Source organism: Ursus arctos, unplaced genomic scaffold (assembly GCF_023065955.2).
Source record: "Ursus arctos isolate Adak ecotype North America unplaced genomic scaffold, UrsArc2.0 scaffold_5, whole genome shotgun sequence".
NCBI lineage: Eukaryota > Metazoa > Chordata > Mammalia > Carnivora > Ursidae > Ursus > Ursus arctos.
The window spans coordinates 88,070,703-88,094,577 of record NW_026623067.1 but is presented as its reverse complement, the minus strand read 5'-3'; the positions used below and the strand labels follow the sequence as shown (position 1 = coordinate 88,094,577).

Below are 23,875 nucleotides of genomic sequence, written 5' to 3'. Positions count from 1 at the left end.
GTATTGACAGAGGCCAGGGCAAAGAAATTTCTCACGTACCAAGGCAAAGGCATCAGAATTACATCAGACTTGTCTACACAGACCTGGAATGAGAAAAAGGGTTGGAGGGGGCATTTTTAAAGCTCTTTCAGAGAAAAACATGCAGCCAAGGATCCTTTATCCAGCAAGGCTGTCATTCAGAATTGATGGAGAAATAAAGACCTTCCAGAACCGCCAGTCATTAACCAATTTTGTAACCACGAAACCAGCCCTACAGGAGATATTAAGGGGGGTTCTATAAAGGTAAAAAGGCCCCAAGAGTGATACAGAACAGAAAGTCACAACCGATACAAAGACTTTGCTGGCAACATGGCATCATTAAAATTCTATCTCTCAGTTCTTAGTGTCAATGTAAATGGTTTAAACACTCCCATAAAACACCACAGGGTTGCAGATTGGGTAAAAAGAAATGACCCATCCATTTGCTGTCTACAAGGGGCTCATTTCGAACCCAAAGATGCATTCTGACTGAGAGTAAGGGGATGGAGTACCATCTTTCACGCAAATGGACCTCAAAAGAAAGCTGGGGTAGCAATTCTCATATCAGATAGATTGGATTTTAAACTAGAGACTATAGTTAGAGACGCAGAAGGGCACTATATTATTCTTAAAGGAAATATTCAACAAGTGGATATGACAATTATAAATATATATGCCCCCAACAGGGGAGCAGCAAGATACACAAGCCAACTCTTAACCAGAATAAAGAGACGTATAGATAAAAATACATTAATAGTAGGGGACCTCAACACTCCACTATCAGAAATAGACAGAACACCCTGGCAAAAACTAAGCAAAGAATCAAAGGCTTTGAATGCCATACTCGACGAGTTGGACCTCATAGATATATATAGAACACTACACCCCAGAACCAAAGAATACTCATTCTATTCTAATGCCCATGGAACATTCTCAAGAATAGACCATGTTCTGGGACACAAAACAGGTCTCAACCGATACCAAAAGATTATAAATTATCCCCTGCATATTCTCAGACCACAATGCTCTGAAATTGGAACTCAACCAAAAGGAAAAATTTGGAAGAAACTCAAACACTTGGAGACTAAGAACCTTCCTGCTCAGGAATGACTTGATACACAAGGAAATCAAAAATCAATTTAAACAATTTATGGAGACCAATGAGAATGAAAACACAACGGTCCAAAACCTATGGGATACTGCAAAGGCAGTCCTAAGGGGGAAATACATAGCTACCCAAGCCTCACTCAAAAGAATAGAAAAATCTAAAATGCAGTTTTCATATTCTCACCTCAAGAAGCTGGAACAGCAACAGAGGGACAGGCCTAATCCACGCACGAGGAAGCAGATGACCAAGATGAGAACAGAAATCAATGAATTAGAAACCAGAAGTACAGTAGAGCAAATCAACAGGACTAGAAGCTGGTTCCTTGAGAGAATCAATAAAATTGACAGACCACTGGCAAGACTTATCCAAGACAAAAGAGAAAGGACCCAAGTTATTAAAATTATGAATGAAAAATGAGAGGTCACAACCAACACCAATGAAATTGGAAGGATTATTAGAAACTATTATCAACAGCTATATGCCAAAAAACTAAGCAATCTGGAAGAGATGGAGGCCTTCCTGGAAACCTATAAACTACCAAGACTGATACAGGAAGAAACTGATTTCTTAAACAGGCCAATTAATTATGAAAAGATTGAGTCAGTGATAAACAACCTTCCAAAAAACAAAACTCCAGGCCCGGATGGTTTTCCTGGGGAATTCTACCAAATATTCAAAGAAGAAATAATACCTATTCTTCTAAAGTTATTTCAAAAAACAGAAACAGAAGGAAAGCTACCAAACTCATTCTATGAGGCCAATATTACCTTGATCCCCAAACCAGGAAAAGACCCCCTCAAAAAGGAGAATTACAGACCGATTTCCCTAATGAATATGGACGCCAAAATCCTCAACAAGATCCTTGCTAATAGAATCCAACAGTACATTAAAAGTATTATCCATCATGACCAAGTGGGATTCATACCCGGGATGCAAGCGTGGTTCAACATTTGCAAATCGATCAGCGTGATACATCATATCAAGAAGAAAAGACTCAGGAACCATATGATCCTCTCAATTGATGCAGAAAAAGCACTTGACAAAATACAGCATCCTTTCCTGATTAAAACCCTTCAGAGTGTAGGAATAGAGGGTACATTTCTCAATCTCATAAAAGTCATCTATGAAAAGCCTACATCAAGTATTATTCTCAATGAGGAAAAGCTAGAAGCCTTTCCCTTAAGACCAGGAACACGACAATGATGCCCACTCTTGCCACTATTATTCAACATAGTACTAGAAGTCCTTGCAACAGCAATCAGACAACAAAAAGGGATCAAAGGTATCCAAATCGGCAGAGAAGAAGTCAAAATGTCTCTTTTTGCAGATGACATGATACTCTATATGGAAAAACCAAAATAATCCACTCCCAAACTATTAGAAGTTATAGAGCAATTCAGTAATGTGGCAGGATACAAAATCGATGCTCAGAAATCAGTTGCATTTCTATACACAAATAACGAGACTGAAGAAAGAGAAATTAGGGAATCCATCCCATTTACAATAGCACCAAAAACCATACGTTACCTTGGAATTAACTTAACCAGAGACGTAAAGGACCTATATTCTAGAAACTATAAATCACTCTTGAAAGACATTGAGGAAGACATAAAAGGATGGAAAAATATTCCATGCTCATGGATCGGAAGAATTAACATAGTTAAAATGTCCATGCTACCCAGAGTAATCTACACTTTCAATGCTATCCCGATCAAAATACCAATGACATTTTTCAAAGAACTGGAACAAATAGTCCTTAAATTTGTATGGAACCAGAAAAGGCCCCGAATCTCCAAGGAACTGTTGAAAAGGAAAAACAAAGCTGGGGGCATCACAATGCTGGATTTCGGGCTGTACTACAAAGCTGTGAACACAAAGACAGCATGGTACTGGCACAAAAACAGACACATAGACCAATGGAACAGAATAGAGAAGCCAGAAATGGACCCTCGGCTCTTTGGGCAACTGATATTTGATAAAGCAGGAAAAAACATCCGGTGGGGAAAAGACAGTCTCTTCAATAAATGGTGCTGGGAAAATTGGACAGCTACATGCAAAAGAATGAAACTTGACCACTCTCTCACACCATACACAAAAATAAACTCCAAATGGATGAAAGACCTCGATGTGAGACAAGAATCCATCAAAATTCTAGAGGAGAACATAGGTAACAACCTCTACGACATCGGCCAAAGCAACATTTTTCATGACACATCCCCAAAGGCAAGAGAAACAAAAGATAAAATGAACTTATGGGACTTCATCAAGATAAAAAGCTTCTGCACAGCCAAGGAAACAGTCAAAAAAACTAAGAGGCAGCCCACGGAATGGGAGAATATATTTGCAAATGACACTACAGATAAAGGACTGGTATCCAAGATCTACAAAGAACTTCTCAAACTCAATACACAAGAAACAAATAAACAAATCATAAAATGGGGAGAAGATATGAACAGACACTTTTCCAATGAAGACATACAAATGGCTAACAGACACATGAAAAAATGTTCAAAATCATTAGCCATCAGGGAAATTCAAATCAAAACCACACTGAGATACCACCTTACGCCAGTTAGAATGGCAAAAATAGACAAGGCAAGAAACAACAATTGTTGGAAAGGATGTGGAGAAAGGGGATCCCTCCTACATTGTTGGTGGGAATGCAAGTTGGTACAGCCACTCTGGAAAACAGTGTGCAGGTCCCTTAAAAAGTTAAAAATTGAGCTACCCTATGACCCACCCATTGCACTACTGGGTATTTACCCCAAAGATACAGACGTAGTGAAGAGAAGGGCCATATGCACCCCAATATTCATAGCAGCAATGTCCACAATAGCTAAATCGTGGAAGGAGCCCAGATGCTCTTCAATAGATGACTGGATTAAGAGGTTGTGGTCCATATATACAATGGAATATTACTCAGCTATCAGAAAGAACGAATTCTCAACATTTGCTGCAACATGGACGGCACTGGAGGAGATAATGCTGAGTGAAATAAGTCAAGCAGAGAAAGACAACTATCATATGATTTCTGTCATCTGTGGAACATAAGAACTAGGATGATCGGTAGGGGAAGAAAGGGATAAAGAAAGGGGGGGTAATCAGAAGGGGGAATGAAACATGAGAGACTATGGACTATGAGAAACAAACTGAGGGCCTCAGAGGGGAGGAGGGTGGGGGATTGGGATAGACCGGTGATGGGTAGTAAGGAGGGCACGTATTGCATGGTGCACTGGGTGTTATACGCAACTAATGAATCATCGAGCTTTATATCGGAAACCGGGGATGTACTGTATGGTAACTGACATAATATAATAAAAAATCATTTAAAAAAAAAACAACGCTTTTTCAGCATCAAAAAAATAAAATAAAATAAAATCCTTAAAATTCTAATAAAAGAAATAAAAGACAACTTAAAGAGACATATCATAATCATGGATTAGAAGATTCAACATAATAAAGATGTCAATTCTCCCCAAATTGATCTATATATTCCTGGAAAACAAACTAAAATCTTAGAATAACACATTTATTTAGAATAATATTTTGTAGATATGAACTGATTCTAAAATTTATATTAAAGAATAAAGAAGCTAGAAGAGCTAAAACAATTAAAAAAAAAACAGTTGAAGGAAGTGAATCTAACACTTACAAAGATAGAGCACTATTGGTGAGGGAATAGCACACAAGTCAATGGAACAGAAAAGAAAGTCCAGAAATATTTCCACATGAACGTGGCAATCTAATTTTTGACAAAGATATAAAAAATTTAATGGATAAATTAGAGTCTTTTCAACAAATGGTACTGGAGCGATTACACATCAATATGCAGGGGGAAAAATGTGACCTTTGACCTAAACTTCTCACTTACACGAAAACTAATTCAAAGTACATCACAGATCTAAATGTAAACATTAAATTATAAAACTTTTAGAAGAAAACAAAGGAAACATACTCATGACCTAGAGTTTGGTAAAGAGCACAAAGACATTATGCTAAAATCATGACCCATAAAGGAAAAAATTTAAAAATTAGCCTTTATCAAAATTAAAAATTTTACTCTGTGATAGTCACTATTAAGAGAATGAAAAATCAAACCACAGACTGAGAGGAAACATACGAAATCACACTTAAGACACAGGACTTATATCTAAAATATATGATGAACTCTCCCTCCTTACACTGAGGCAGAAGGAATAAAGAAAGAATGAGAAAAACACCATCTCTGCTTCCTCATGGAAGAAAACATCGTGAGTCCAAAAGTGTTTGCTACATGCATTCACTAGTTTTTCATTCTCTTAACTATTAAGCTTAATCATTAAGCCTGGGGTCTACCAGGGCTGAGACTTTCCCTCTCAGGGCAGAAGAGCAAGCCTTCAGGGCAGAGCCCTGCTCCCGTCTTCATTAGACCACTCTCCTAAGGCCAGCCACTGCTCTTTTGTGTTTTATCTGGAGACACCTCCTGGACAGCTCAGATTTGACTCCAGTATGTTATGGAATTGGTCAGAAAGGAGGATTAATTAAATCAATTCCATTGTGTACTCAAGGCTGAAAATAAAAGTCTTTCTCTTCTCTATGTTGGTTCTCAAGTTACTTCCAGCAACATTATCCAAACAGCATATCATAAATCCTGCAATGAGATTAAATGCCAACATAAAGATACTTGAATAATAAAATGCCAACATAGAGATGTACCAAGATTCAATATAAACGGCTTCCTATTATCAAATTCCCGGAGAGAAAAGATCAGAGATTAAATTTACTTGCAAGTTTAAGTCCAAAAACATTCAAGTCCAAAAACATTAAACTTCAAAATCAAATTTTCTTGCTCTTGAGATTTAAAAGCCCAAAGTCCAAAGAGCCTCCTCCCAGATTTTCATCCTGTTCAGTCTCAGCCAGAGGAGTTCTTAACGCCTAGCTGAAACGGCACGGTGCTTTGCATATTCCAGGCAAGACTATGTGCTCAAAAGAGCACTTCATTTTCCAGACCAGGCAGAGACTCAAGAGTTATTTGAACTGAAAAAGGGTGGGTGAAGAAGGATGTTGGTCACCTATGAACATAAACTCAATTAAGAAAAATCATCTTATAAATGAATAAGCTGAGATTTAGGGGTAGATTTTCTGTACTCTAGACATTCATTCATTCATTCATTTAAAAAGGTTTTAATTTATTTATTTGAGAGAGAGAGAAAGAGCAAGCACAAGTGGGGGGGAGGGGCAGAGACAGAAGCAGACACCCCACTGAGCAGGGAGCCTGACTCATGACGTGAGCCAAAGGCAGACACTTGATCCACTGAGCCGCCAATGCGCCCCCTCTAGATACTTAATATATGACCAATCTTGGATTCAAAAACAAGCCTGATGACTCTTAATTCTTTGCTTTTCCTGCAACATTCACTAAGACTGTGAGAATTTTAGGGAATCATCATTTTCAGAACATTGTTCAGCTAATGCCTTAATAATGCCATATAACAAATTACCCTAAAGCCGGGCTTCTCAACTTCAATATTATTGATATTTTGTGCCAGATAATTCTTTGTCTGTTCTCTTCATGGTAAGAAGTGCAGCAGCATCCAAGGTTTCTACCACTAGAAGCCCCTGTGGGAGACAGAATCATAGCTTTCTAAACATGCCACATTCTAATTCCAGAACCTATAAATATGTTACTTTTGATGCAAAGGCCTTTGCAGATATGACAAAGGTGATGGAATATTACTCTCAGGATCGTATTTCATTATGTAAGATTTATCTTAACACACTGGAGAAAGAGATCCTCCTGTTGGCCTTGAAAAGTAAATAGTCATATTTTGAACTGCCTATAGAGTGAGTCACATGATACAGAACTGCATTTAAAACCTCTAAGACCTGAGACCATTCTCCAGATGACAGCCAGTAATAAGCCAAATGAGACTAGAAGTAGATTCTTCCCTAGCTGAACCTCCAGATGAAAACACAGACTGACTATACTTTGCAGACTGTTGAGACAGCAGAGAACCAAGAGAAGCAATGCCCACAACCTTGACCCATGGAAACCGTGGGATAAGAAATGAGTGTTTTTTTAAGTCAATCATTTCTGGTAATTTGTTATGCAACACTGAAAACTTATGCACCATGACAGTGAATAAGACATGCCTTAAGGCAATGAATGGTAGCTCTGGCAGGGAAAGCAAATTAGTACCCAGAGCTAGCGTCTATCCTAATGAGAACAACTTGTGTCTCTTCCAGGATGGAAGTGGTCCTCTGTAACCAGCAAACTCGCCTGGAGTACTGTGCTATCACAGTGTTGGTCTGCTGTTGACAGGCTGGATACTCAGCAGTGGCTGTAACCCAGTCAGCCTTGCTGAGTGGAAATCTGTGCTGCTGAGTGGAAAGATAACCTCTAACCCTGACACAATAGGTACTTTGTGAGCCTACTGGACGAGAACAGGGGTGGTTGAGAAGAGAGGCCTCACTGATATCCTTAGGATAGTTCATGTGGCTTTAAACAAAAACAGTCATTTTATCTCTGCTTCTTTTTGTCAGAAATCTAGTGAGAACTTGGCTTTTTATTTAGGGTCTTTCATGAGGTTTCAGTCTTATGTCAGGTGGGGGTCTATTCATCTGAAGGTTTGAGTGGGTCTGGAGGATTCACTTCAAAGGTGTATCATTCACATGGCTAGCAAGTTGGAGTCCTGGGTCTGACCCTTAGTAACCATATTATTTGAGGACAAGCTCCAGTCTGCTTGGCTACAAAATGGAAATAATAACATAAACTTTGTAAGGTTGATTTGAGAGTCAGTGATCACATGTCAGAGCACGTGACAAAGATTATACTAAAAGAAAGGACACTATTCCTATCATACAGGGGAGGAATGGGAGCTGATGTTGGCAGTGTGACTAGAAGTTTGTTCTAGAGGAACAAAATGATTTAAAAGACTAAACAATTATTAGAATGTACCTCAAACATAAGAACCCTGATGATCCCAGAGAGCTAACTCCTTTATAGTCCTTCCATCCCCACTCCAATCCTACCACAATGCAGTTTGATGGTCTAGCAGCAAGGGCCAGCCAGTCCATGCTTCCTGATGGGTCAGTCCCTTTCCATCTCCAAAGGTAAACCAGAGATTTCCACATAGCTTTTTGCTATTCCTTCCTTCCTGCTAGTTAAGTCCTTGTAAGTCACACCCACTCCATGTGTAACATGCTGTTGCCCCTTGTGCTTCCCACCTGTCTCTTTGCTCACAATGTTCCTTCCATCTTGAAACCCTCCCCCGCTTGCTTCCTTGTCAGAAAATTTACACTTGCTTCAGGGTCCATACCAAATTTCACTTCTATATTTAGAATTAATCCTGACAGAGTCTTCTTTCCTTGGAAGGCTCTTGGCGTACTATACCTACATCAGTCTAAACCTTATCTCCCATTGGTCTAGAAGTCCCCTGCCATGGTGTGACTATGTCTTTAACATTCTCCATGGTGCCTAGTACAGCATGCTTTTCCTAATATGCATTCAAAAATTCACTTTGAGTATTACTTTACTTCAAGAATTAATTCACATCTTTGCAGTAAACTGACATTCATCTTCGGTGTGAATATCACAACAATGCTAAATATTTGTATTCCCGTGAAAAGTAAACACTGAATAGGAAAGAAAACACTGAAATAGAAAAACTTCCTTTTTTCTTTTACTTCTCTTTGAAACATTTTTCTCTCCATTTTATGTGAGAACCAAGAACACATACTTAGTTTCCTGACACTGTTTAATGCCTAAGGCATTCTAATAGAATCACAATAGTCCTAGAAGGAACTTTAAAAGGTAAAGCAAGGCACTCTTACTCCTAAATAAAACTGCAATTAACTCTGCCTAGAAAAGGGAATATACATATTCTCTTAAGAATGTGCTTTAGAGAACTGGATTAGAAAGGGAAGTCAGAGTAGGAAGACTCAATCTTTCAACCCTGATTAACTCCCTTCTGTTCCCACAGTTCCCGTCTTCGCAGTGATCCTCCCTGGGATGCCTTCTGGCGTTCCCAAGGAGAATATGCTCAAGGAGAACATAAATGTTATTTTTTTCTGATAATTCTGGTTGTTATTTTCTGCCCCAATTTAGAGAGAATGGAATTCTCTTTGGATTCTTTAAAATAGTTCCCAGGCTCATGTCTCCGTAATCAGCATCAACCACTATACAGCCGCAATTTTTCATTTGGTGTAAAGTCACTTCACAGAACAGCCATTGAGGTAAAACCAAATATTAGAATGTGAGGACCCTAAGGCTTTAAGAGGTCTTCTAATTTATTCCTCTAACTTCAGGTATGAACACACAATCCATCACAGGGGAGACTCTCCTAGGCTTCATGATTTTTAGGAAAAAAATTCCAATCTCCTTTGTCAATTGATTTCCACCTTCATACGACTCGCTGTGCTGTTTCCTGGTGTGACAGTGGTGGAGTGGTTTAGTTGGGCTTAATGAAGCTAGGTTTGTTTTGTTCCTTGACAATCTCTTATTAGAATAATAATTATAGGATAACTATAGATAAGAGAGCTTAGTTGTCTTTCAGCATTTATTTCCTAACTCAGTTTCTTCCTCAATCATGCTTGTCCACTCTTCATTTGGTTAGTGCCTTCTGATCTGTCTCTGTATTATCCTCAGCCCTCTCTGGGGACTACCAGAAGGAACAGTGTAGATGACTCTAGTAACTCTATACGTAAGAATGGCCCAATTTGCCACCGCACTTTCCTCCTTGCCAGTATTCCAACTTCGCCCTTATATTCCATGTACCCAGCCTCCTCATGCTGAGGACCTGCTGAAGTCTAGTCAAGCTGCAAAGTAGATTCAAATGTTATGATCACAAGTGAATTAACTGTGCCCTCTTCTGTGTTCCTGTTGCTCTTTATACTTACTTACACCTATTAGGGACAGGCTGTCTCGGGCATTTATGAATTCGGAGGCACCCCGCATGCATTCCCCCATGCACTTGGTAAGAGCATTCCGACCTCAGATCCTTAGGCATCTGTTTAAACTCTTAGGGAAAAAGGAGCTTTTCTGTCTGGCAGCCTTGAACCTGGGAAGATTCAGGACAGGGGCTGCTGACACCCATTGTACACCATTTGGAGCCTGAGAATAAAGCCAACACAGAGAAAACAAAAGCTTGAAAGGTGAAGAGAGACTGGGTGCATTGATGCTTTTTACACCCGGGTCAAGACAATCCTGTAGAATGAATACATTTCCTTTTTTTTCTTAGTTGTGACCTGGGGTTTCTGATTGGTCCTAAAGGAAATCGTGCAGTATTGAATAAAGTCAGGTCATCTAGCTCTCAACCTGTGTTCTTCTCACTACCTAGGTACTGCCTGCCCCCTTCCCAATATTGTTTTCCTTTTCCATTATCAATCAAAGAACAAATCAAAGGACAAATCGCTAGCAATTCTACTCTGAATATGAGCTTGAAGCTTTTAAAGATGACCTTGGTTATCTCTGCATGGCTCTGCATCCGATGGGTAGAAGGATTACCTTACCGACCCTATGTAGCTAGATCCCTATGTATCTATCCATCCCCAAAACATGCTTGCTATTTAAAAAAGAAAAGTACAAAGCTCCAATGTTCCCAGAGCCTTCAGTCTCATTCCAAATGTGTTCTAGTTTTTGTTTATTCAGAGTTGCAAACCAGAGCCCTAGGGAGCCCTGAGTTCTGGTGCATACATATGTATGACCTTATCAACGCAGAGGCAGAAATTCTCTGCATCCAGAAAGCCCTGCGTCAGAGGTGGTTCCTAGACTATTGTTGGAATTGATTTTCTCAGGCTGTTAAGATGACTTTTGTGACCTTACTATTGTAGCAGAGAGGGTCTTATTTGCTCAGGAACTGATCTGCTGGCTTTGTGGAAACAGCTCACTCTCACTTCCATGGCGAGGTTGGTACCAGCTAAACTACATCAGAGGGAAACCCCACATCCAGAAATCAGCACAGCACTCTGATCTATAGTTAATATGTCAAAAATAAAATACAATTAAGTCTGCTCAAGTTTTCTGCCAGGCCTGGGAGAAACTTGCACCCACAGAAGAAGAGAGGTGTAAGAATCAATTTACATTATGTCAGTTTATGATTTAAAAATATTTTATACTTTACGATATAAGAATATTCATTCCAACACTGGACTGGCAAATGAATCACAGGAGCCTAATTCCCCATGAGTGGGAAGCTAGTTAAATGAATTATGATACACACCTCAGTGGACTTCTACAGAGCTATTAAAATGAAGAAGGCTGGTCTCTATGACCTGATATGAAATAATCTCTGAAACATCTTTTAAAGTAAAAAAGGCAAGGGGACAGGAGAGTGTGTGCACAATCCCAGTATTCATGTTAAATGGTGGGAGAGGGAGCTCTGTCAATGTGCAGGCACAGAGGCACACGTACACACACACACACACACACACACACACACTTTGATATGCAGAGAACATTCCCAGAAGGATCCACAAGAAAAGAGCATTTGAGGTGGCCTCAGGGAAGGGAACTGGAGTACTGGTGGGGAGAATAACTTTACAATATATTTCTTTTCTGTGCTATTTGAATTTGTGTCTTCACATTGCCTATTAAAATAAAAATAAAGAACAATATTACAAGGTCTGACTTTGATTTAGAGTTTAACAATAAAAACATTAAGATTTTATATTCCTTTCTTCCTTTAAGGCAAAAGCAGGCCTTTTCCATCTTTGGTACTTGCTTTTGAACAAATAGGCTCTAGTATTTTTAGACTTTCTCCCTGGAGTCCAAAGCTCACTGTATTAAAGTAGCCAGGGAAATATAGAGGAGTTGGAGCCCAAGTTCTGTGTCCTAAATGTTTTTCAGTCATGCAGAAAGTAGCTTTTCCCCAGTACTGCTGGTTAGAGCAGTAGGAACATACACTGAAGTAATTTCTTCTTTCCTGCTAGATTAAAGAAAGAATTTAATCTTTTTCTCTCTCTCTCTCTCTCTCTCTGAGAAGGTTCTGTTGTTCTTTTCCTCAAAGTGAACACACATCTGAAAACAGCTCTCGTGCATTTCTGCTGGAAAGAGCAAGGAGCTATTAACAGCAGCACTTGAGGCTGCTGTGAAAGTCCATTACCCCAGAAATAGATTAAGGCAAGTTTGCAAAAATGTGTTCCCCCAGCATTATCATTCTTACCTGAAAGAATGTGGCTCCTATTTAGCAGGAGACAGATGTTCTTATCTCATTTCACTGAAAAACTGAAGTGAGATAAATAAAGGCAAAAAGTGTACCTCCTGAGAATTTGCTTTGCTTCTTTAATTTTGAATCACATATTTTAGATGGGGCCATTTTTTTTCTCCACATACGTCCACCCCTGCCACCTCCGCTGAGGTCCTTAATGGCACCTGCCTGGGACTGTGGCTCTGAAATACCTAGCTTGAGTTTATTCCCAGACGCAGCGGAACTGGATCGATCAGGGAAGGGAAGGACCCAGCCTAAGCCTTTGTCATTCATGAAGCAATTTGCATAAACTCATCCCACAGCTGTTCCTTACGCACAGAACGTAACTAGTGTCAGCTCCAGACACACTCTAACTGGTGACAGAACTATCTCAGTAGAAACTTCTACTCCTCTACTTCCTCTTCTCCTTCCCCGACCATCCTCTCCTACCGGCTGCAGTGCTCCAAAGGGCAAAAGATAAAGTTCAACTGTGCCCTAGTTAATGTTTAAAAGAGGAATCTGAGAAGGCTATATATAGCTCAGGTTGAACCCTGCCTCACCCCCAAAAGATGTACAGTTCTCGGGAAGCTCATTTCCAACAGTAGTGTCAGAGATTTCTTCCATTTAGTATATGGGCGAGAAAATCATGACTCAAGACTAGAAGGTGTATTTGTCAAGCTTGGGAAGAAGGCTACAGCAGAAGAGCCGCTGTCAGCTCAATTCTGTCTGGACTACACTTCAGACATCAGAGGCAAGAAGGGATCTCCTGTCACATACAATCGATAATAAAATCTGAGATCAAGAAAATAGTAAGATTTCCCTGTTTCCAGATCAGTGAGTCCCACATCCGGCTTCATGCCCATTTCGTATGCCTGAGACTTTCCCGTAGGAATTCTGATGAGCTGATACTGATACTGCGGGGAACGGTATCTCGACAGGGTCCTGCTCTGTGGCCTGAGCTGAACACTCACTGTAGCTCTGGCTGAAGGCCCTCAGCGGCTGGGACGGCTTGACGCTCTCTCCCTGGTGATCAGACAAACTGGCCATCTGCTGCCTTCTGCACCTATGGCACTTTCCTGAGCGCAGTACACCGTCTCATCACAGCCCTGCAGGGTAGGTGGGCCAGGATATTTACCTCCATTTTACAGATGAGAAAACTGAAGATCCAAAAGACTTGCCAAAGGTCAGAAGCATATAGAGACAGAGACAGCTCCAGAATTCCAAACAAAGCCTCTATAAATAGTTTCCCTCTAGCATGGCAGCTTCCTCTAGGCTTCAGGCCCAACATGAGCTGTCTAGATGCTGGCAACCATTTTGCCTCCTAGGATCAAAGGAAAAAGCAGGAAATCCTGGCCAGAGCTGAAGAGGACAACCCTTTAATTGTATAGATAAGGAAATTGAAGCACAGTGACTTGCCCAAAATTACATAGCCAGTTAGTGGCAAGAAAAATAAACAGCAGTGGGATCCCAGTTAATATAGACCAAAAGCACAGCAAGATGGAGGGGAAGTGTGTATCTCCTGTTCAGGGTTTCAACGAAGTCGAAGTGATGACTGCACAGAGAGCTGCTGTGTGTTTGGAAGACTGCCCACTGCACTGAGAAATGGACCATGGCAAGGGGTAGCCATACAAATCACTGAGGTCACCTTGATGGTCTTTATGAGTGTGCCAGTCAGTCTGTGACTGTGTGTGTGTGTGTGTGTGTGTGTGTGTGTGTGTGTGTTGTTTAACTGCCAAGGGGATGCTCAAGCGAGCAGGAGCCTGTATATATTTAGCAAAGGTTAAAAAAAAAAAAAAAATCTCCCTGGAAAGTGTTAGCATAATTACCCAGCCAGTCTGCTTCTTACCTGGAGGTAAATGCAGTCTCTACAATTCCTGTCAATTGTGACGATCGTTCATGATGCAGAAGTGTGCAGGGAAGAGGTCCCCGCTCTCTCATTCCATCTAATTTCTCTAACCCTCTAGCATAGCTAGAGAAGAACCCAACTCCTATAAAACAGAAACAAACTTCAAATCCATGTCAGAGCCTGCCGGGGAGAATGATTTACAAACTGCCAGCAGAACATTGGGGTAAACAAGATAATACACATTAATTCTCAGCGAGGCAATTAGCATTCAGTTATTCTGAACAGGGCCTGACCTTGATGCTTGAGGATCTGAACAGAATGCAACCTGTAGCTTAAAGGAAAATGCCACCTTTCCCTCTCAAATTGGCAGGTCTCAAGGGTTCAAAGCCTCAAGAAGCACTCTTCCTCATAAAGACGCACAAAGGGACAAAACCTGTCTCAACACAACTCCTGTATTTCACAACTGATGTCTTTTTGCCTTTGAGGCCACAAACACTTTGAGGACTCTCATCTTTGATCTAAATTCCTGAGGGATCTAATTGTTATGCTCTATTCCAAAGGCATCTTTCACTTCAAGCCATCGGAGGGTTTAAAAGGTCTTAAAATGAAGAACTGCACACGTTTCTTTGGATATTTCTTCAATTGCTAATTCAAAGAAGAGTATTTGTTTGTAACTGCCATGCTTATTAGCATTATCTCTGCTCTCTGGGGGTATTTTTCCTTGGATTTGGGGAAAGGATCAACCAGAGTCCCTCACAATGTTTTGCTACTCCAAGGTGATGAGTTTCATACCCTAAAAAGGTGTGTGACCCATTTTGAGTCCACTGGAGCAGAGCTTCCCAAAGTTGAACGTGTACATGAATTTCCTGAGGCCTTTTAAAGGGAGATTACCGGGCGCCTGGGTAGCGCAGTCATTAAGCGTCTGCCTTCGGCTCAGGGCATGACCCCGGCGTTCCGGGATCGAGTCCCACATTGGGCTCCTCCGCTGGGAGCCTGCTTCTTCCTCTCCCACTCCCCTGCTGTGTTCCCTCTCTCGCTGGCTATCTCTCTGTCAAATAAATAAATAAAATCTTTAAAAAAAAATAAAATAAAGGGAGATTACCCCAAAGATACAGATGTAGTGAAAAGAAGGGGCACATACACCCCAATGTTCATAGCATCAATGTCCGCAATAGCCAAACTGTGGATGGAGCCAAGATGCCCTTCAACAGATGACTGGATCAAGAAGATGTGGTCCATATATACAATGGAATATTACTCAGCCATCAGAAAGGATGAACACCCACCATTTACATCAACATGTAGGGGGGACTGGAGGAGATTATGCTAAGTGAAATAAGTCAAGTAGAAAAAGACAATTACCATGTGGTTTCACTCATATGTGGAACAAAAGGAATACCACGGAGGACCACAGAGGAAGGAAGGGAAATCTGAAGGGGGGGAAATCAGAGAGGGAGACGAACCATGAAAGACTCTGGACTCCGGGAAACAAACTGAGGGTTACAGAGGGGAGGAGGGTGGGAGGATGGGGTAATCGGGTGATGGGTATTAAGGAGGGCACGTGATGTGATGAGCACTGGGTGTTATGTGAAACTAACAAATCATGGAATACGACATCAAAAACTAAGGATGTACCGTATGGTGGCTAACTGAACATAAAAAAATAAAAATAAAAGAATAAAATAAAAATAAAGGGAGATTCTGATTCAGTAAATCTGGAGCGGAAGCTGAGATTCTACGCATCTTACAAGCTCCCAGCTGATACGGATGCTGCCGGTCCAAGCGCCACACTGCAGGGCACGACCTGAGGTACGTGTCTGAGGAGCTTCTTCCATGGAACAAGTAGTTCTTTAAAAATGGGTTCTTTCACAATTTCAAGACTCTGCTATTCGTAACAGGAGGTGTTCACTAAATACTATTCCAGATGAGGGGTCTCAAACTTGTCCTGCTCAGACACCCTAGGCATACAGGTTTAGAGGAACTCCTCCAACACCAACCCTTTCATATCCGGGGGACCCCTATTTGAGATAAGTGTTCTCTTTTTTGTTGGTCGGTTTGCTTACTGTTTTTTTGTTTTGCAGGGTTCATAGTTGTCCACCCTAGGTTAATTGGATGGAGACAAACCCAAGTCTAAGGGTACTAATGGCCCTTGCTTCTGTTGGACTACCAAATGATAAAGAAAACACCGATGAAAACAGCAGATATAATAATATTCCTTCCCTCAGAGGTTGCACGATCAATTGGTTGGGTCCTGGGTGAGGGCAAAAGTAGATTCTTTACTAGACACAGACAAGGCAGTTGGCTGCTGGGGATAAATCTGACTGCGAACCGAAACAGTGTTGTTCATGGAGTCCTTCTCTAGTGCCCTCAACCGACACTCTCCAGGCAACACTTTGCCTCTTGCCCGGCCTATCCTTCCCAGACAGACACACAGACACACACACACACACACACACACACACACACACACTTCCTAGGCAATTTCTCTGGAATCATTTACAAGTCTCTGTGTCCCATCTGTCCATACCATCTATTCTCCACGCCTTCTCAGAATTCCAAACCAATAATAATATAACAATAAATAATAACAACAATAATAATCACCACTGTTTAAATCCTCATTACAACCTTTAAAGACAGGTATTATTGTTATTCTTTTTATGCATAAGGACTCTAAGGCATAGAGAGGATAAACAATTTCCCCAAGGTCACACATCTAATAAGCAGGGATACAAACACAGATAGTCTGGCACCAGGGTCCGTGATCTTAAACACAACATACTTGTCCATACTCTTTTAATCCCTTTACCAAAAAGAAAGAGAGATAGAGAGAGAGAGAGAAACCTTATTATCCTCTTTATCTTTTACAGTGGATGGCTCATTAAAACCAGAGCCAAAATAATTAGCAACCAAATAAATTAGTTTCCTTTCCAAGACAGTGTTTTCAAACACTCCCCTGAGGTGAGAGAAAATATTTGCATTCTGTCCCTGTTGGTGGGGTGTGTGCAGTGAACTGCATTCCCTTAGAATGGGTTGGATCCTTCTAAGGAGGCAGAAAATAAGAAAGAAAACAAACCAGTGGTTTCCATAGTGAAATATGTTGACTCTTCTTACTCCCTTATATTTGAATAAATTCTATTCCCTCTTTGGGCATACGGGTCATACTGCCTTTGTGATGCTGCCTGCATTACACCAACCCCACTCCTTCCTCAGTTTTTTAAAAACTGGCCACTATCATTAGAATATCTCTATATGCCACTTGAGTAAATACATCATATGTTTTTCTTTGTTTCACATATGTTATTCTGCTCTCTTCTACTTGATTCTAAGCATTTTGGTTTAAACACTTATCCTGGGGCGCCTGGGTACTCAGTTGGTTAAGTGTCTGCCTTCAGCTCAGGTCATGATCCCAGGGTCCTGAGATTGAGCCCATCGGGCTCCCTGCTCAACTGGGAGCCTGCTTCTCCCTCTCCCTCTGCCTGCCATTCCCCTTCCTGTGCTCTCTCCCTCTCTCTGTCAAATAAATAAATACAATCTTTTAAAAACATTAAAAAATAAACACTTATTCCGAGAATATTGTATATTAATTTTGGCTCTTTATACATATTAAGTAATGGGTATGTTCATGCTTTATTGGGCAAACACTGCCATTCCCCTTTCCTAACTTGGGATAACTTAGCTATGTGTGATTTGCTTAGGTAGTTAGTGCATCAATTTGCCTGTGCCCGCATAGTCTAGGTCACAGGCTCTCTAGGTAGCCCCACTGCCTGTATCATGAGAGAATTGCCCATGACACCTCAAAATCTAACTAACCATCTCATACCAATGCATCATGGTCACAAGGATACGAGCCAAGGATGTAGGCTAGACCAGAGCAAATTTAGGAACACAGTACTGAGAAAATAAACTCAGAGTTCAGCCTCCATGGATAAAGGTATGGAGGGGTCATCTTTGTATATAAAGGGCAACATTTAAAGTTTTTATTGAGGCACTGAGGAAATCTACTCCATTAAACTCATGAGGGCCAGCTGGAAAAATTCAGAGAAAAGTTCTGGTAAACCCCATGTTTTCTAGGTTAGTAATCCACTCATGGGTCCCTGAATTATGTGAAGAAGCAGGTTTTTAAAAGACAATGTTAATTTAGGGGCGCCTGGGTGGCTAGGTCAGTTAAGCATCCAACTCTTAATTTTGCCTGAGGTCATGATCTCAGGGTCATGAGATCGAGCCCTGCACTGGCTCCACACTGGGTGTGGACCCTGCTTGGGGTTCTCCCTCTCCCTCTGCCTCTGCCCCTTCCCCCTCATCCCTGCGCATGTACACGCGCACACACACACACTCACTCTCTCAAAAAAAAAAAAAAAAAAAAGAAGAAGGCAAAGTTGTTTTTGAGCATTTATCTGATGGTCCAGGCTGAAAAGGTACTGGAAAAGATTTTAAGACCCATTTTTGGACACTTTGAGAAAAATAAGATCAGGATAATGCTTAGAATATGTTTGATCAGGCTACCTAATGTTCTCTGACAGAGTGAGGCATCCTGAAAATGGATAGAGATAATATATCTTGATTTTACTGAGACTTTGATTTCATCCTCTACGGCATACTCATCGATGAACTGGGCAAATGGCGTCTGATTTATGCAACTGTGGACTGGACAAACAGACAACCTAAAGGCAACTCAAGGCTATTATTAATAGGTCTATACCACCCTGGGATTTCCACTAAGTAATGAAAGTATATTGTCAACATGTTATTGGATATAGCCATTTACCTAAATGTTGACATTAGGATATTATTTACTTTTCCTACACACTGGGTAATGGAAGCAAACTTGCCCATTTCAAGAAAGTCACTTCCCCCCACCACTCACAAGAGCTTGGAGATATTTAAAATGGAATAGGTTTTTATCAGTTGAGAAAAAGAGGTTACGTGGAACTTAAAATGAAAGTGAGTTGATAGATTAAGCTACTTGCAATTTTAACCCTTTGATTTCCTGGGTTTTGAGTAACACCAATAAAAATCCATTACCATATTCATGTCTGTGTCTAAACTCCTAGAGTTTATAAACAGACCAGGCTAAGAAGTGGACTATGAAACAGGCCATACATCTCCCTGGGACACTAAAATCCCAATGTGACACTTAAGCTTCCAGAAGACTACAAGTAACCCCATCATCACCATGGAAATGTCACTTACTTATAAGGCAGCCTGATCCATTAACTCAAGAGCCTGTGGAGCCTGTGGTTTGGGGGGATATGGTGAGACTGATATATTCTCCTCTCAGACCACTGCCCTTCCCTTGTGTCTCTCACCTCTCTACTCTTCACCCTTGCCATGTCTAAGTCACCAAGTTGTCACACTGGTTCTGGATTTAACTAGCATTCCTCTCCAGCTTGATCTTCAAAGTTAACATCTTTAATACCGACTTCACTATAGTGCCAGAAACTCCTGCTTCCTCTTCATTGGGTTGTGTTAATAATCAAACAAGCTCATTTACGTGCAAGCAATTGGAAAATGTTAAAGTACTGTGTGGGGGGCGCCTGGGTGGCACAGCGGTTAAGCGTCTGCCTTCGGCTCAGGGCGTGATCGCGGCGTTATGGGATCGAGCCCCACATCAGGCTCCTCCGCTATGAGCCTGCTTCTTCCTCTCCCACTCCCCCTGCTTGTGTTCCCTCTCCCACTGGCTGTCTCTATCTCTGTCGAATAAATAAATAAAATCTTTAAAAAAAAAAAGAAGTACTGTGTGGATATTATTTCTATTTTTGCTCTCATTTCTGACACTGATGATATTATGTGGCATATAGCAGGTATTCATTAAACATGTGTTGAATGAACCAATAAACAAATAGAAATATATTCCACCTTACACATCAAAATCAGGTCAATATTCCTGAAGTTAAGCACCCCCCCAAAAAAGTTGACTGTAATTAGGTACTTTGTTCTAAACAAGTATTATGTAAAGTTTAGGATTTTTTTTCTATTTCTGTGCAAAATATCATTGGAATTTTATTAGGGATTACAGCGAACCTGCAGATCGATTTGTATAGTATGGACATTTTAAGAATATTAATTCTTCCAATCTATGTGGCTATGGGATATCATTCCATTTATTTGGGTCACTAGGGAAAGGATAGTCTCTTTAGTAAATGTATTGGGACAAAGTGAATATCCAAATGCAAAAGAATGAAACTGGACCTTTATCTCACACCCTACACAAAAATCAATTCAAAACTGATTAAAGACCTAAACATAGCAAGTAAAACTATAAAACTCCTAGAAGAAAGCATGGGGGAAAAGCCCCTTGACACTGGCATTGGCAATTTTCTCATATGTGACACCAAAAGCAGAGGGAACAAAAGCAAAAATAAACAAGTGGAACTACACAAAGCTAAAATGTTTCTGCACAGCAAAGGACACCATCAACAAAATGAAAAAGCAACCTATAGGATAGGAGAAAATATTTGCAAATCACATACTCAAGAGAGGGCTAATATCAAAAATATATTTAAAAAACTGATACAAATAGCAGAAAACAAATTAACTGATTAAAAAAGGGGTAAAGGACCTAACTAGACATTTTTCCAAAGAAGACAAACAAATGGCCAACAAATACATAAAAATGTGTTCCACATCACTAATCATCGGGGAAATGCAAATCAAAACAATGAGATATCTTCTTACACCTGTTAGGATGGCTATGATCAAAAGTCAAAAATTAACAAGTGTTGGTGAGGGTGTGGAGAAACTGGAACACTGTTGGTGAGACTGTAAACTGATATAGCCACTATGGAAAGCAATCGAGTTTCTTCGAAAATTAAGAATCTCACCTTTGAAATGAATCCAAAGGAAATGAAATAGTGTCTTGAAGGAATATCTGTACTCTCCTGTTCATGCAATATTATTTACGACAGCCAAGATTTGGAAACTACCAAAATAAGTGTCCACTGACAGATGAATGGATAAAGAAAATGTGGTACACAGATGCAAGGAATACCATTCAGCCATAAAAAGAAGAAAATCCTGCCATTTGCAACAACATGAATGAACCCAGAAAACATTATAGTAAATAAACTAGACAAAGACAAATGCTGATCTTACTTGTAATGTGGACTCAAAAAGCTAAACTCATAGAAACAGAGAGTAGAACAGTGGTTGCCGAGGCTGGAGGAAAGGGGAGGATGTTGGTCAAAGGATACAAGCTTTCAGTTCTAGGGTGAATAAATTCTGGAGATCTAATATATGGCATGGAGATTATATTTAATATTTAATAATACATTGTACCCTGGAAATGTGCCGAGACAGCAGATCTTAGATAGACTCACTACCCAAAAAAGAAAAAAAAAAAGTTAAATAGGTGGTGGGTGGGTGAATTAGCTAGACTGGGGGAATCATTTCACGATGTATTCATATATCAAACATCACATTGTGCACCTTAAATATATACAGTGTTCATTAGTCAATCATATCTCAATAAAGCTGGAGGAAGGAAAAGAACTGTGGCCTTTATTTCTTAGAACAATGGACTTAGTTTTAAGCAGTGGTGACATGGATCAGAATTGCATTTTGTTAGGGTGATGAGGCTGGGGTATGGAAAAAGAATATGAGAGCAAGCAAGGGTAGAAGCAGGAGACCAAACGGGAGGCGGCTATGGCAGAGTACAGAGCAGAGGAGAGGAGAACATGGATCATCAAAGCAGTGATGGGATAAAAAGAAGAGGCTGAATTAACAGATATTTGTGAGAAAGAATCTGTAAATGATTATCGAATGGTATTTGATCTAGTTTAATGTGAAAATGCCACGAGGTGTAATTGGAAGCACATTCATCCTTGTTTTGCAATTCTGGGAGTGAGGCAGCTCCAACAACTGAGTCATCAATTACAGTCCATCTTTTAGAGCAAATAGTTTGATGATATTTAGACTGAATATGAACATACCTTGCCCATTTTATCAATAATAGTTCATGCTTCTAAAATTCAAAATGATGAAGTAAAAAAGAAAAATATTATTCTCCCTCAAGCACAAAACCAAATCTCATTTAAATACGGATTTATGAACTTTTTTTTTTCCACTGGAAAATTGTGAAAATTTGATTTTGGTCGATTAAAAATGTTACCGCCAACAGACTCCCTAACAAGTTTTTATTTGGGGGAGAAAAGAAAAGAAGTGATTTACTGAACAGATGTAAAATACATTGCGCAATGCTCTCTCTCACCCAATGTCAACACACTGTCAATTTGGGGAACAGATTTGTCTTTAAAGGTGCCATAGAGAGGACAGCTATATTTATAATGCCCTCACTGGGTCTTTGGTACCTAAAAGAGTTTGAAAATGAGAATGCACTGCTCTTTTAAAAGCAGAATCAGAGGACTTAAATGCCACTTTCCAATAGCACCCAGAGATTTTGAGAATTAACCAGCTCTGAAAATATATTATGAGCTCTCTGAAGGAAAATTAAAACACAAATCAAAATTGCTGAGGGAAACATTAGTGCCCTCCAGTAGCTGAAGAGCTAGCATCCCGGTAGCTGAAGAGCCAGCATCCCAGTAGCTGAAGAGCCAGCATCCCGGTAGCTGAAGAGCCAGCATCCCGGTAGCTGAAGAGCCAGCATCCTGGTAGCTGAAGAGCTGCACGATGCTGTGCTCACAGCCCCTCCAGGCCCAAGGCCAGTAACACAGAAACTACATTTCAACGCAATCCAGCCTACAAAGGAAAGGGTACAGGTCACCTCCCTGTAGTGGTATCAAAATCTTCTACTTTCAGGCCCTCTCTTTCCAGCAGCTCCCTTGCTCCCTGCCTGAACAGAGAGGTTTAGGGATCTTTCTGTTGGAGCTCTCAAGTTGTAAACCCATTCTCCGTTCCAACATGGCAACTCTGTTGTTAGTTACCAAGCTGCCAGGCATACAGCAAGGACTGTGCTGGGAGTGAGTGTGATTTGGTTCAAAGGTAGATTAAGAAAATACCCAGACTTCTAGAAATAATTTAAATTCCAAAGATGACTAGAGAAAGAATTAAGCATAGACATAGCTTTGGAATGTACCTTGCTAATAAGGAAACACGACTGCTGTACAATACACATTACAATAAATCTTAGTATCTGAGTGTAATGCTGATACAAGCAACTTCTGATTCTCTTTCCACGCTTCACAATCACGACTGTACATTTTTTTATCCTGAAATTCAATATTTACTCATTCACCCATTCAGCCAACATATATTGGAGCCATACTATGGACAAGACATTGTGCTGGATTCTGTGAGAAAATTCAAGATGAATAAGACCCAGGGTTTTTATTAAAGGGGCTTACAGTATAGCAGAGAGGGGACATAATCTTGAGTTTGCATATCAAGTCTGGCTGTTAACACTGGGGAAGTTTATGGATCGGAGCTCTGGTTTCCTTGTTTGTAAAATGAGGATAATAATAATATATATCATATAGGGTAAGCATGAAGAGGAGGAGACTCAGAGCCACAGAGCCCAGCACAGGAAATGGAAAAGTCAGGTCAGTCTGCCTTCAGGATCACCAGGTCAGCAGGAGCCAAGAGTAGTCAGGAAATGCTGCTTGGGGCCAGACTCTGAATGTCAGGCTAAGAGATATGGACTTCATCTAAAAAATGACTGGATGTCCCTAAAAGTTATTCTGTGCAGCAGTAAGGACACGGATAAATCTATACTTCAATAGGATAACTGCATATGCAATGTGATAAGAAAGTGGAAGGAAATGAGAAGCAAAGAAGCCGTTT

General features: G+C 40.4%; 1 long non-coding RNA gene across 1 annotated transcript in view; it reads right to left on the bottom strand.

Annotated features, from left to right (window-relative positions):
- The window catches only part of LOC130542725 (uncharacterized), a 32,659-nt gene extending 19,917 nt beyond the window's left edge, over positions 1-12,742 (bottom strand). The window contains exon 1 of the long non-coding RNA XR_008957463.1: positions 12,268-12,742. This is a non-coding gene — a long non-coding RNA (uncharacterized LOC130542725). The remainder of the gene's footprint in view (positions 1-12,267) is intronic.
- Between the last annotated feature and the right edge of the window lie 11,133 nt (positions 12,743-23,875).